This window comes from Bombina bombina, chromosome 1 (genome assembly GCF_027579735.1).
Source record: "Bombina bombina isolate aBomBom1 chromosome 1, aBomBom1.pri, whole genome shotgun sequence".
Taxonomy (NCBI): Eukaryota; Metazoa; Chordata; class Amphibia; order Anura; family Bombinatoridae; genus Bombina; species Bombina bombina.
The window spans coordinates 1,255,174,415-1,255,187,136 of record NC_069499.1 but is presented as its reverse complement, the minus strand read 5'-3'; the positions used below and the strand labels follow the sequence as shown (position 1 = coordinate 1,255,187,136).

General features: G+C 40.7%; 1 protein-coding gene across 1 annotated transcript in view; it reads left to right on the top strand.

The window, feature by feature from the left end:
- MEAK7 (MTOR associated protein, eak-7 homolog) overlaps nt 1–12,722 on the top strand; it is a 133,559-nt gene that overhangs the window by 89,589 nt on the left and 31,248 nt on the right. The gene's annotated exons all lie outside the window — the stretch shown is intronic.

Here is a 12,722-nt window from a genome sequence, read left to right as displayed (position 1 = left end):
ATAGCTCCTCCCCTAACTGCCATTACCAGTCATTCTCTTGCACCCAACGAATAGATAGGATGTGTGAGAGAACTGTGGTGATTATACTTAGTTTCATACCTTCAATCAAAAGTTTGTTATTTTATAATAGCACCGGAGTGTGTTATTCCTTCTCTGGTAGAATTTGAAGAAGAATCTACCTGAGTTTTTCTATGATTTTAGCCGGAGTAGTTAAGATCATATTGCTGTTTCTCGGCCATCTGAGGAGAGGTAAACTTCAGATCAGGGGACAGCGGGCAGATTAATCTGCAAAGAGGTATGTAGCAGCTTATTATTTTCTGACAATGGAATTGATGAGAAAATTCTGCCATACCGATATAATGTAAACTCAGCCTTAAATGCAGTAGCAGCAACTGGTATCAGGCTGTCATGTATGTATATTTTACACTTCAGTATTCTGGGGAATGGCACTTCACTGGAATTATACTGTATGCATAAAACTTTAGCCTAATTTGCAGGGACTAGCAACAGGCTTTTTAATAACACTCAATTTATTAATGTTAAACGTTTTTTGCTGGCATGTAAAATCGTTTAATTTTCTGAGGTACTGGGTGAAAAAATGTTTTGGGCACTATTTTTTTCCACTTGGCAGTCGTTTTATTTAATTTATGACAGTTTACTGATCTCTCTCACTGTTATGTGTGAGGGGGAGGGACCTTTTTTGGTGCTTTTGCTACGCATCAAAAAATTCAGTCAGAAGTTTGTCTTCCCTGCATGATCCGGTTCATCTCTACAGAACTCAGGGGTCTTCAAAACTTGTTTTGAGGGAGGTAATCACTCACAGCAGAGCTGTGAGATTGTAGTTGACTGTGATAAAAAAAAAAACGTTTATTTCTGTATTTTTTTTTTTTTTTTCTGCTATCAGGGTTAGTTATCCTTTGCTAATGGGAGCAATCCTTTGCTAAAATTGTGTTTTTTACAAAGATTTGATGCTATAACTTTTCAGTTTATTAATTTTCAACTGTCATAACTTTTTCTGTGCTTCTTATAGGCACAGTACGTTTTCATATTATAGTAAATTACTTGAAAAGTATTTCCAAGTTGCTAGTTTATTTGCTAGTGTGTTAAACATGTCTGATTCAGAGGAAGATATCTGTGCTATATGTGCTAAAGCCCAATAGAAATTTATGTACTAACTGTATTGATGCTACTTTAAATAAAAGTCAATCTGTACAAATTGAACATATTTCACCAAACAACGAGGGGAGAGTTATGCCGACTAACTCGCCTCACGTGTCAGTACCTGCGTGATATTGTAGCACCGAGTACATCTGGGCGGCCATTACAAATCACATTACAGGATATGGCTACTGTTATGACTGAAGTTTTGGCTAAATTACCAGAACTAAGAGGTAAGCGTGATCACTCTGGGGTGAGAACAGAGTGCGCTGATAATATTAGGGCCATGTCAGACACTGCGTCACAATTTGCAGAACATGAGGACGGAGAGCTTCATTCTGCGGGTGACGGTTCTGATCCAAACAAACTGGATTCAGATATTTCAAATTTTAAATTTAAGCTGGAAAACCTCCGTGTATTACTAGGGGAGGTGTTAGCGGCTCTGAATGATTGTAACACAGTTGCAATACCAGAGAAAATGTGTAGGTTGGATAAATATTTTGCGGTACCGGCGAGTACTGACGTTTTTCCTATACCTAAGAGACTTACTGAAATTGTTACTAAGGAGTGGGATAGACCCGGTGTGCCGTTCTCACCCCCTCCGATATTTAGAAAGATGTTTCCAATAGACGCCACCACACGGGACTTATGGCAAACGGTCCCTAAGGTGGAGGGAGCAGTTTCTACTTTAGCTAAGCGTACCACTATCCCGGTGGAGGATAGCTGTGCCTTTTCAGATCCAATGGATAAAAAGTTAGAGGGTTACCTTAAGAAAATGTTTGTTCAACAAGGTTTTATATTGCAACCTCTTGCATGCATTGCGCCTGTCACGGCTGCAGCAGCATTTTGGTTTGAGTCTCTGGAAGAGACACTTGAATCAGCTCCATTAGATGAGATTACACACAAGCTTAAAGCCCTTAAGTTAGCTAACTCATTTATTTCAGATGCCGTAGTACATTTAACTAAACTTACGGCTAAGAATTCCGGATTCGCCATTCAGGCACGCAGAGCACTGTGGCTAAAATCCTGGTCAGCTGACGTTACTTCTAAATCTAAATTGCTTAATATACCTTTCAAAGGGCAGACCTTATTCGGGCCCGGGTTGAAAGAAATTATCGCTGACATTACAGGAGGTAAAGGCCATGCCCTGCCTCAAGACAGAGCCAAACCTAAGGCTAGACAGTCTAATTTTCGTTCCTTTCGTAATTTCAAAGCAGGAGCAGCATCAACTTCCTCTGCACCAAAACAGGAAGGAGCTGTTGCTCGCTACAGACAAGGCTGGAGACCTAACCAGTCCTGGAACAAGGGCAAGCAGGCCAGGAAACCTGCTGCTGCCCCTAAGACAGCATGAATCGAGGGACCCCGATCCGGGAACGGATCTAGTGGGGGGCAGACTTTCTCTCTTCGCCCAGGCTTGGGCAAGAAATGTCCAGGATCCCTGGGCGTTAGAGATCATATCTCAGGGATACCTTCTAGACTTCAAATTCTCTCCCCCAAGAGGGAGATTTCATCTGTCAAGGTTGTCAACAAACCAAATAAAGAAAGAGGCGTTTCTACGCTGCGTACAAGATCTTTTATTAATGGGAGTGATCCATCCGGTTCCGCGGTCGGAACAAGGACAAGGGTTTTACTCAAATCTGTTTGTGGTTCCCAAAAAAGAGGGAACTTTCAGGCCAATCTTGGATTTAAAGATCCTAAACAAATTCCTAAGAGTTCCATCGTTCAAAATGGAAACTATTCGGACAATTTTACCCATGATCCAAAAGGGTCAGTACATGACCACAGGGGATTTAAAGGATGCTTACCTTTACATACCGATTCACAAAGATCATTACCGGTATCTAAGGTTTGCCTTTTTAGACAGGCATTACCAGTTTGTAGCTCTTCCATTCGGATTGGCTACGGCTCCGAGAATCTTCACAAAGGTTCTGTGTGCTCTTTTGGCGGTACTAAGACCGCGAGGAATTGCGGTAGCTCCGTACCTAGACGACATTCTGATACAAGCTTCAAGCTTTCAAACTGCCAAGTCTCATACAGAGTTAGTACTGGCATTTCTAAGGTCGCATGGATGGAAGGTGAACGAAAAGAAGAGTTCTCTCTTTCCACTCACAAGAGTTCCCTTCTTGGGGACTCTTATAGATTCTGTAGAAATAAAGATTTACCTGACAGAAGACAGGTTAACAAAGCTTCAAAATGCATGCCGTGTCCTTCATTCCATTCAACACCCGTCAGTAGCTCAATGCATGGAGGTGATCGGCTTAATGGTAGCAGCAATGGACATAGTACCCTTTGCACGTCTACATCTCAGACCGCTGCAATTGTGCATGCTAAGTCAGTGGAATGGGGATTACTCAGACTTGTCCCCTACTCTGAATCTGGATCAAGAGACCAGAAATTCTCTTCTATGGTGGCTTTCTCGGCCACATCTGTCCAGGGGGATGCCATTCAGCAGGCTGGACTGGACAATTGTAACAGACGCCAGCCTACTAGGTTGGGGCGCTGTCTGGAATTCTCTGAAGGCTCAGGGACAATGGAATCAGGAGGAGAGTCTCCTACCAATAAACATTCTGGAATTGAGAGCAGTTCTCAATGCCCTTCTGGCTTGGCCCCAGTTAACAACTCGGGGGTTCATCAGGTTTCAGTCGGACAACATCACGACTGTAGCTTACATCAACCATCAGGGAGGGACAAGAAGCTCCCTAGCAATGATGGAAGTATCAAAGATAATTCGCTGGGCAGAGTCTCACTCTTGCCACCTGTCAGCAATCCACATCCCGGGAGTGGAGAACTGGGAGGCGGATTTCTTAAGTCGTCAGACTTTTCATCCGGGGGAGTGGGAACTTCATCCGGAGGTCTTTGCCCAAATACTTCGACGTTGGGGCAAACCAGAGATAGATCTCATGGCGTCTCGACAGAACGCCAAGCTTCCTCGTTACGGGTCCAGATCCAGGGATCCGGGAGCGGTTCTGATAGATGCTTTGACAGCACCTTGGACCTTCGGGATGGCTTATGTGTTTCCACCCTTCCCGATGCTTCCTCGATTGATTGCCAGAATCAAACAGGAGAGAGCATCAGTGATTCTAATAACGCCTGCATGGCCACGCAGGACTTGGTATGCAGATCTAGTGGACATGTCATCCTGTCCACCTTGGTCGCTACCTCTGAAACAGGACCTTCTGATCCAGGGTCCCTTCAAACATCAAAATCTAATTTCTCTGAAGCTGACTGCTTGGAAATTGAACGCTTGATTTTATCAAAACGTGGTTTTTCTGAGTCAGTTATTGATACTTTAATACAGGCTAGGAAGCCTGTTACCAGAAAGATTTACCATAAGATATGGCGCAAATACTTATATTGGTGCGAATCCAAGAGTTACTCATGGAGTAAGGTTAGGATTCCGAGGATATTGTCTTTTCTACAAGAAGGTTTAGAAAAGGGTTTATCCGCTAGTTCCTTAAAGGGACAGATTTCAGCTCTGTCCATTCTTTTACACAAACATCTGTCAGAAGTTACGGACGTTCAAGCTTTTTGTCAGGCTTTAGCTAGGATCAAGCCTGTGTTTAAAACTATTGCTCCACCATGGAGTTTGAACTTAGTTCTTAATGTTTTACAAGGGGTTCCGTTTGAACCCCTTCATTCCATTGATATCAAGTTGTTATCTTGGAAAGTTCTGTTTTTAATGGCGATTTCCTCGGCTCGAAGAGTCTCTGAGTTATCTGCCTTACATTGTGATTCTCCTTATCTGATTTTTCATTCAGACAAGGTAGTTCTGCGTACTAAACCTGGGTTCCTACCTAAGGTGGTCACTAACAGGAATATCAATCAAGAGATTGTGGTTACATCTTTGTGTCCTAATCCTTCTTCGAAAAAGGAACGTCTGCTACACAATCTAGATGTAGTCCGTGCCCTGAAATTTTATCTACAGGCAACTAAGGATTTTCGACAAACGTCTTCCCTGTTTGTCGTTTATTCTGGTCAGAGGAGAGGTCAAAAAGCTTCGGCTACCTCTCTCTCCTTTTGGCTTCGTAGCATAATACGGTTAGCCTATGAGACTGCTGGACAGCAGCCTCCTGAAAGAATTACAGCACATTCTACTAGAGCTGTGGCTTCCACTTGGGCCTTTAAGAATGAGGCTTCTGTTGAACAGATTTGCAAGGCTGCAACTTGGTCTTCTCTTCATACTTTTTCCAAATTTTACAAATTTGACACTTTTGCTTCTTCGGAGGCTGTTTTTGGGAGAAAGGTTCTTCAGGCAGTGGTTCCTTCCGTATAAAGAGCCTGCCTGTCCCTCCCGTCATCCGTGTACTTTAGCTTTGGTATTGGTATCCCATAAGTAATGGATGATCCGTGGACTGGATACACTTAACAAGAGAAAACATAATTTATGCTTACCTGATAAATTTATTTCTCTTGTAGTGTATCCAGTCCACGGCCCGCCCTGTCACTTTAAGGCAGGTAATTTTTCCATTAAACTACAGTCACCACTGTACCCTATGGTTTTCCTTTCTCTGCATGTTTTCGGTCGAATGACTGGTAATGGCAGTTAGGGGAGGAGCTATATAGCAGCTCTGCTGGGTGAATCCTCTTGCACTTCCTGTTGGGGAGGAGTTAATATCCCATAAGTAATGGATGATCCGTGGACTGGATACACTACAAGAGAAATAAATTTATCAGGTAAGCATAAATTATGTTTTTTATAAAATGTCTTTTAGAGGTTAAATTCACCCTTTGCCCATAGGGTGCAATATTTTTTGGCCCAATTGAATCTGTATATTTAATTGTGTAGCGTTAGTTAACGTTTTAGGCAGTTTAGGAAAAATTGTGTGCTTTTTTTATTTCTTAAAGGCGCAGTACACTTTTCTAAAAATTGTTGAAATCAATAAATAAGGTGTTCTACGACTATTGTGGTTATTACTAGTCTGTTCACATGTCTGACATTGAGGAAACTAATTGCTCTATGTGTTTAGAAGCCATTGTGGAACCCCCCCTTACTTTGTGTACCTCCTTGTACTGAAAGGGCCTTACAATGTAAGAAGCATATTTTAGGTAATGAAAGTGTGCCTAAGGATGATTCTCAGTCTGAAGAGAATCAGAATATGCCATCCAATTCTCCCCAAGTGTCACAACCTTTAACGCCCACACATGCGACCTCAAGTACCTCATGTGCGTCTAATTCTTTCACTCTGCAGGATATGGCTGCAGTTATGTGAACTACCCTTACAGAGCAGAGGTATTATCTAAATTACCAGTGTTACAGGGTAAACGCAGTAGGTCAGGTATTAATGTGCATACTGAATCCTCTGATGCTTTATTGGCTATTTCCGATGTACCCTCACAGGGCTCTGAGTTGGGGATCAGGGAATTGCTGTCTGAAGGAGAACTTTCAGACTCAGGAAATATATTACCTCAGACAGATTCGGATGTCATGTCCTTTAAATTAAAGCTTGAACACCTCCGCCTGTTACTTGGGGAGGTTTTAGCGACTCTGGATGATTGTGACCCTATGGACAAATATGTAGAGGTTCCTTCTTACACTGATGTCTTTCCGGTTCCTAAAAGGTAATTATAAAAAGGAATGGGACAGACCGGGTATACCGTTCTCTTCTCCTCCTCCTAATATTAAAAGAAAATGTATCCCATATCAGACACCATTCGGGACTCTTGGCAGTCGGTCCCTAAGGTGGACGGAGCTATTTCTACCCTGGCTAAGCGTACAACTATACCTATTGGGGACAGTTGTGTCTTCAAAGACCCTATGGATAAGAAGTTAGAGGGTCTTCTAAAGAAATTATTTATTCATCAGGATTTTCTTTTACAACCTACAGCTTGCATTGTTCGAGTTACTACTGCAGCAGCTTTTTGGTTTGATGCTCTAGAAGAGTCTCTGAAGGTTGAGACCCCTTTAGAGGACATTTTGGATAGAATTAAGGCTCTCAAGCTAGCTAATAATTTTATTACAGATGCCGCCTTTCAAATTGCTAAATTGGCGGCGAAAAATGCAGGATTTGCCATTTTAGCGCGTAGAGCGTTATGGCTGAAATCGTGGTTTGCTGATGTGTCATCAAAATCTAAACTCTTAGCTATTCCTTTCAAGGGTAAGATCCTATTCGGGCCTGAGTTGACCGGATATAGAAGGGGACAGAATTTCTTTCTTTGCCCAGGCTTGGGCAAGAGATGTTCAGGACCCCTGGGCATTGGAAATCATGACCCATGGGTATCAACTGGAATTCAAGGATTTTCTCCCAAGAGGGAGATTTCATCTTTCACAATTGTCTGTAGACCAGATAAAAAGAGAGGCGTTCTTATGCTGTGTAAAAGACCTCTCTACTATGGGAGTAATTCGTCCCGTTCCAAGACTGGAACAGGGACAGGGGTTTTACTCAAATCTTTTCGTGGTTCCCAAAAAAGAGGGAACTTTCAGACCCATTTTAGATCTCAAGTGTTTAAACAAGTTTCTCAGAGTCCCATCGTTCAAGGTGGAGACGATCCGAACAGTTTTACCGATGATCCAAGAGGGTCAATATATGACTACCGTGGACTTGAAGGATGCTTACCTTCATATCCCTATTCACGAGGATCATCATCAGTTCCTAAGGTTTGCCTTCCTAGACAAACATTTTCAGTTTGTGGCTCTTCCCTTCGGGTTGGCCACAGCACCCAGGATCTTCACAAAGGTTCTAGGGTCCCTTCTGGCGTTTCTCAGACCGCGGGGCATAGCAGTGGCTCCTTATCTGGATGATATTTTGATTCAGGTGTCGACTTTTCATCTAACGAAATCTCATACAGACACACTGTTGTTCTTTCTGAGAACTCACGGTTGGAAGGTGAACCTAGAAAATAGTTCACTAGTTCCAAGGACAAGGGTTCCCTTCTTGGGAACTCTGATAGACTCGGTAGACATGAAAATATTTTTGACGGAGATCAGAAAATCAAAAATTCTAAATACTTGCCGAGCACTTCAGTCCATTCCTTGGCCATCAGTGGCTCAGTGTATGGAGGTCATTGGATTGATGGTAGCGGCAATGGACATCATTCCGTTTGCTCGCTTTCATCTCAGACCACTGCAGTTGTGCATTCTCGGACAGTGGAATGGGGACAATGCAAATTTATCTCCTCAGATAAATCTGGATCAAGAGACCAGAGACTCTCTTCTTTGGTGGTTGTCGCCGGATCATCTGTCCCAGGGGACGTGTTTCTGCAGACCCTCGTGGGTGATAGTGACAACGGAAGCCAGTCTACTGGGCTGGGGTAAACAACTGTGACCTTAGTCACTAGAGGGCGCTAAAACTATCAGTAAATATGACGGGAATAGATAACCTCCCAATGGGGGAGACAAGCTGCACCTCTTAATACCAAAAATTGGAATAAGAACTAGAATATGAGTATGATAAACACACAAGAGGGCGCTATAACAACTGAGTGGTGGAATACAAAAGATTATTAGTGATAATGACAATAACAGACAATATATATGAGAAACTATGAATAGATCATGGACTCTCACCATACAGACGATATAACAATTGATATTCAGTCCCAAATATATGTACAGTGTTCATATATCCAATGTCCCAATGATGTGAGCAGAACCAGTTGCTGCCGATAATACTGCACAATCCTCCTGTGAATGCCCTCTTCTCTCCTAAATGACCGGAGGCAGATACTTTGACTTAGCACACCAATGTGCTGGTAGGCGCAGACTGGCTATCAGAGCAAGCCAGCTAGCTCTCTCCGGTGCACTCTCTCGCTGTGGTAATCGTCTGAGCCGCTGTGTCTCCTTAGTGCTGGTCTCCAACGCCAACAGGAACTGGTAACGGACTAACTCCCAAGGATTGGTAATGAGGATATACTTGTCATAGAATCACATGCGATGGTATAAAATAGACTTTTAATCGGTATTAAAAACAACCATACCGATTCCACAAGTAAATATCAGGTATGTATTCTTTGCTACGCGTTTCTCGGCTACTTATGGGCCGTTTCTTCAGGCATATTTGTATAAACATTTGAATCGGCTATATATTGCCGCTCATTACCAAATCCTCCCTCCCCCCATCAGACCCAATAGGCGTGTAGCTTTCAGCCATTGGCTATAAACAAACATCCAGCTGATACTTAGTAACGTAATTTGAATGGATACATATACAATACAAATTTCAAACAATGGTATGTTCATACAAAGTTACAAATATAGTTATCTACTTAATATTGCAGACATCATTATTTTCCCTCTTAAGAATGACCTTCAATAGATAACACTTCCAATGTGCAACACAGCTAAAAACTAAATTATATATATGTATATAAATAAAACACCTCATGTGAGATTTGGTTTCCACTACCAAATACTGACAACTTGGATAAGATGCAGTAAATATCTATCTAGATGAAGTATATATTCAAGGTTTAATTGTATATAATTTTCTCCTATGATTTATTAAAGGGACCTCCTGTCGTAAAGTAACTATTATTAGTGAATTTCTTTACGCTAATTCTTTACTCTAAATGGAACTCTTTACTTTTTTGACTGAATAACCATATATGTCTGATAATCGAAATAGCAATATATAAATATGTAGATTAAAATAAATATGAAATGAATATAATATTAAATAAATGAAAGATCATAGGTGATGGAAAAGAAATGGCCAAAAATCCTGCAACATCTATTGTACTATCTGAATCGATTTAACTGAGTATTTTGCTCCTATTTTGTATACCTATTGTAAGGTGTCAATCCTATACATGATATGTCTTTGAGTACAGTCATCCCAAATAGTACATCTATAGTGATGGTATCTTCACTGCAATATACTCTTCAATTAAAGGGATTTTTTTGCAACCATTTATACAGTATCTAGATTCAGTATCTATATTCTAGTTATGTACATATAAAATGTATCTAATATCCTATAAGGGTGACACACTGAAATAAAACATTATTAGTTTATTATAATAGTTATATGCTTCAATGTTTTTTGGATGATGATGTATTCAGGTGAACATTTTGTAAATAATGCTAATTTTTGTCTCCAGTACTTGTGAGTATAACCCCCTCCTAAATTCCAAAGGTATAGGTGATGGGCATAGTACTATGAATAGTATTGCTTCCCATACGTGTAGAAGAATAGTGAGTTATATGTAGAAATATAAAACAAAGTGAAAGACCATTAATGGTCAAGGTGCTACGACTATTAGTTATTATATCAGGAATCACCAATAGTTCCTGGTTATGTGCATATGATTAATATAATGGTTACAGTGATATATGTGATGTATCTACATGATACTGCTACAAGTACTAAAAGTAAATAGTGAACCTTATATGTGTCGAAGTGAGAAGAATATATAAAATACAAAGTCATAACATGTTACTATGTGCAATATACAATGGATTATGTCCTATGTAAACTAATATGTGCTTATATGTGTGTAACTAATATGAAACTAATCCCTGGTCTAGGTTTATAATGCGTGTGTGATATATATAAAAAGTTACCAACATAAATAAAAATAAGGTGAAATGTACACCAAAAATTATAAAAAGATTCAAGTTAGAAAGCAGCAGAGTCAATAACTTCGTTGAGACCGTCTGGAAAGAGTGATCCAAATTTGTGGATCCAAAAAGTCTCTCTTTGGCGAAGCTTGATGAATCTATTGTACTTGTTAGAGGGTAAAATGCTTTCGATGGGGGTGATTTTGAAACTACATGGTTCCCCCTTGTGTTCTTGTATATGGTGTCTTGAGACACTATGTTTATCAGATTCATATTGAATGTTTCTGAAGTGTTCACTCCATCTGGTGCGAATGTTGCGTATTGTGCGCCCTAGGTACTGTATCCCACATTTACAGGATAACACATAGATAACGAAAGATGAGCTGCATGTGAGGTATTGCCCTATCTGATATGACCATCCTGTCGTATGTGCTGTAATCTTTTTTGCTCCATGGGTTATATATTGACACATATAGCATCTTGATTTGCCACATCTGAAAACACCTTTACGGCCCATTTTTTTATTATTATTGCTATTATTCAATGTACCTTTAATTGCTTTTTTAGAGATGACCACCTTACTGGGCGCTAATGATTGCTTAATATTAGGTGCTCTCCTATAAACAATACTAGGGGTGGAGTTTAAATTTCTTTTCAGTATGGGGTCCTTAAGCAAAATGGGCCAGTGTTTTTGTAATGTCTTTTTGATAAGTTTATGGTTAGAATTATATTGAGTAACGAACAGGGGTTGTTCTTTCATGTTATTGTTCTTTGGTATCTGAATATTATTGTTATTTTTGTTGGGATTGAGTATTGAAGCTCTATCTCTCTCACATGCCTTCCTATATCCATTATTAATGATTTCAGGGGGATACCCTTTTTCTCTGAATCTTTCTATTAAAATTTGTGACTGTTCATGAAATGTATCGTCTGAACTGCAGTTCCTTTTTATACGGCAAAACTGACTGAATGGAATATTATTCTTCCATTGGGAATAATGGTTGCTGGAATAATGTAAAAAATTATTGCAATCAACAGTCTTGAAACATGTGCAAGTGCAAATATTATGATTTCTATCAAATGAGAGGTTAAGATCTAAAAATTCAATTCTATCTGGTTGCACATTGGAAGTGAACTGGATACCCATATCATTTTTATTTAAAAATGTACAAAAGGAATGTGCCTCCTCAATGGTCCCTTTAAAAACAAATAAAAGGTCATCTATGTAGCGGCCATAGTACACCAGGTTGCCCCACCAGTTGGAGTTATATATGTATCTATTTTCAAAATAACCCATGAAGAGGTTTGCGAAACTGGGGGCAAACCTGGTGCCCATGGCCGTACCTTTGATTTGTAGATAAAACTCATCTAAAAACTTAAAATAATTATGTTTTAAAATAAACTCAATAAGACTAAGCAAATATTCCTTCCTGGGCTGGGGTGCAGTCTGATATTCCCTGAAGGCTCAGGGTGTTTGGACTCAGGTGGAGTCTCTACTTCCAATCAATATTCTGGAATTGAGAGCAATATTCAATGCGCTTCAAGCATGGCCTCAGTTGGCTTCATCCAAATTCATCAGATTCCAGTCGGACAATATCACGACTGTGGCTTATATCAATCATCAGGGGGGAACGAGGGGTTCCTTAGCGATGATAGAAGTATCCAAGATAATCAGATGGGCGAAGGCCCACTCTTGTTATCTGTCGGCAATCTACATCCCAGGAGTAGAGAACTGGGAAGTGGATTTTCTAAGTCAACAGACTTTTCATCCGGGGGAGTGGGAACTCCACCCGGAGGTGTTTGCCTCACTGATTCTCCAATGGGGCAAGCCGGAATTTGATCTGATGGCATCTCGACAGAATGCCAAGCTTCCAAGATACGGATCCAGGTTGAGGGATCCCCAGGCCGAATTGATAGATGCCTTGGCAGTGCCTTGGTCGTTCAGCCTAGCTTATATGTTTTCACCGTTTCATCTCCTTCCACGCGTGATTGCTCGGATCAAACAGGAGAGAGGTTCTTTAATCCTGATCGCACTTGCGTGGCCACGCAGGACTTGGTATGTGGATCT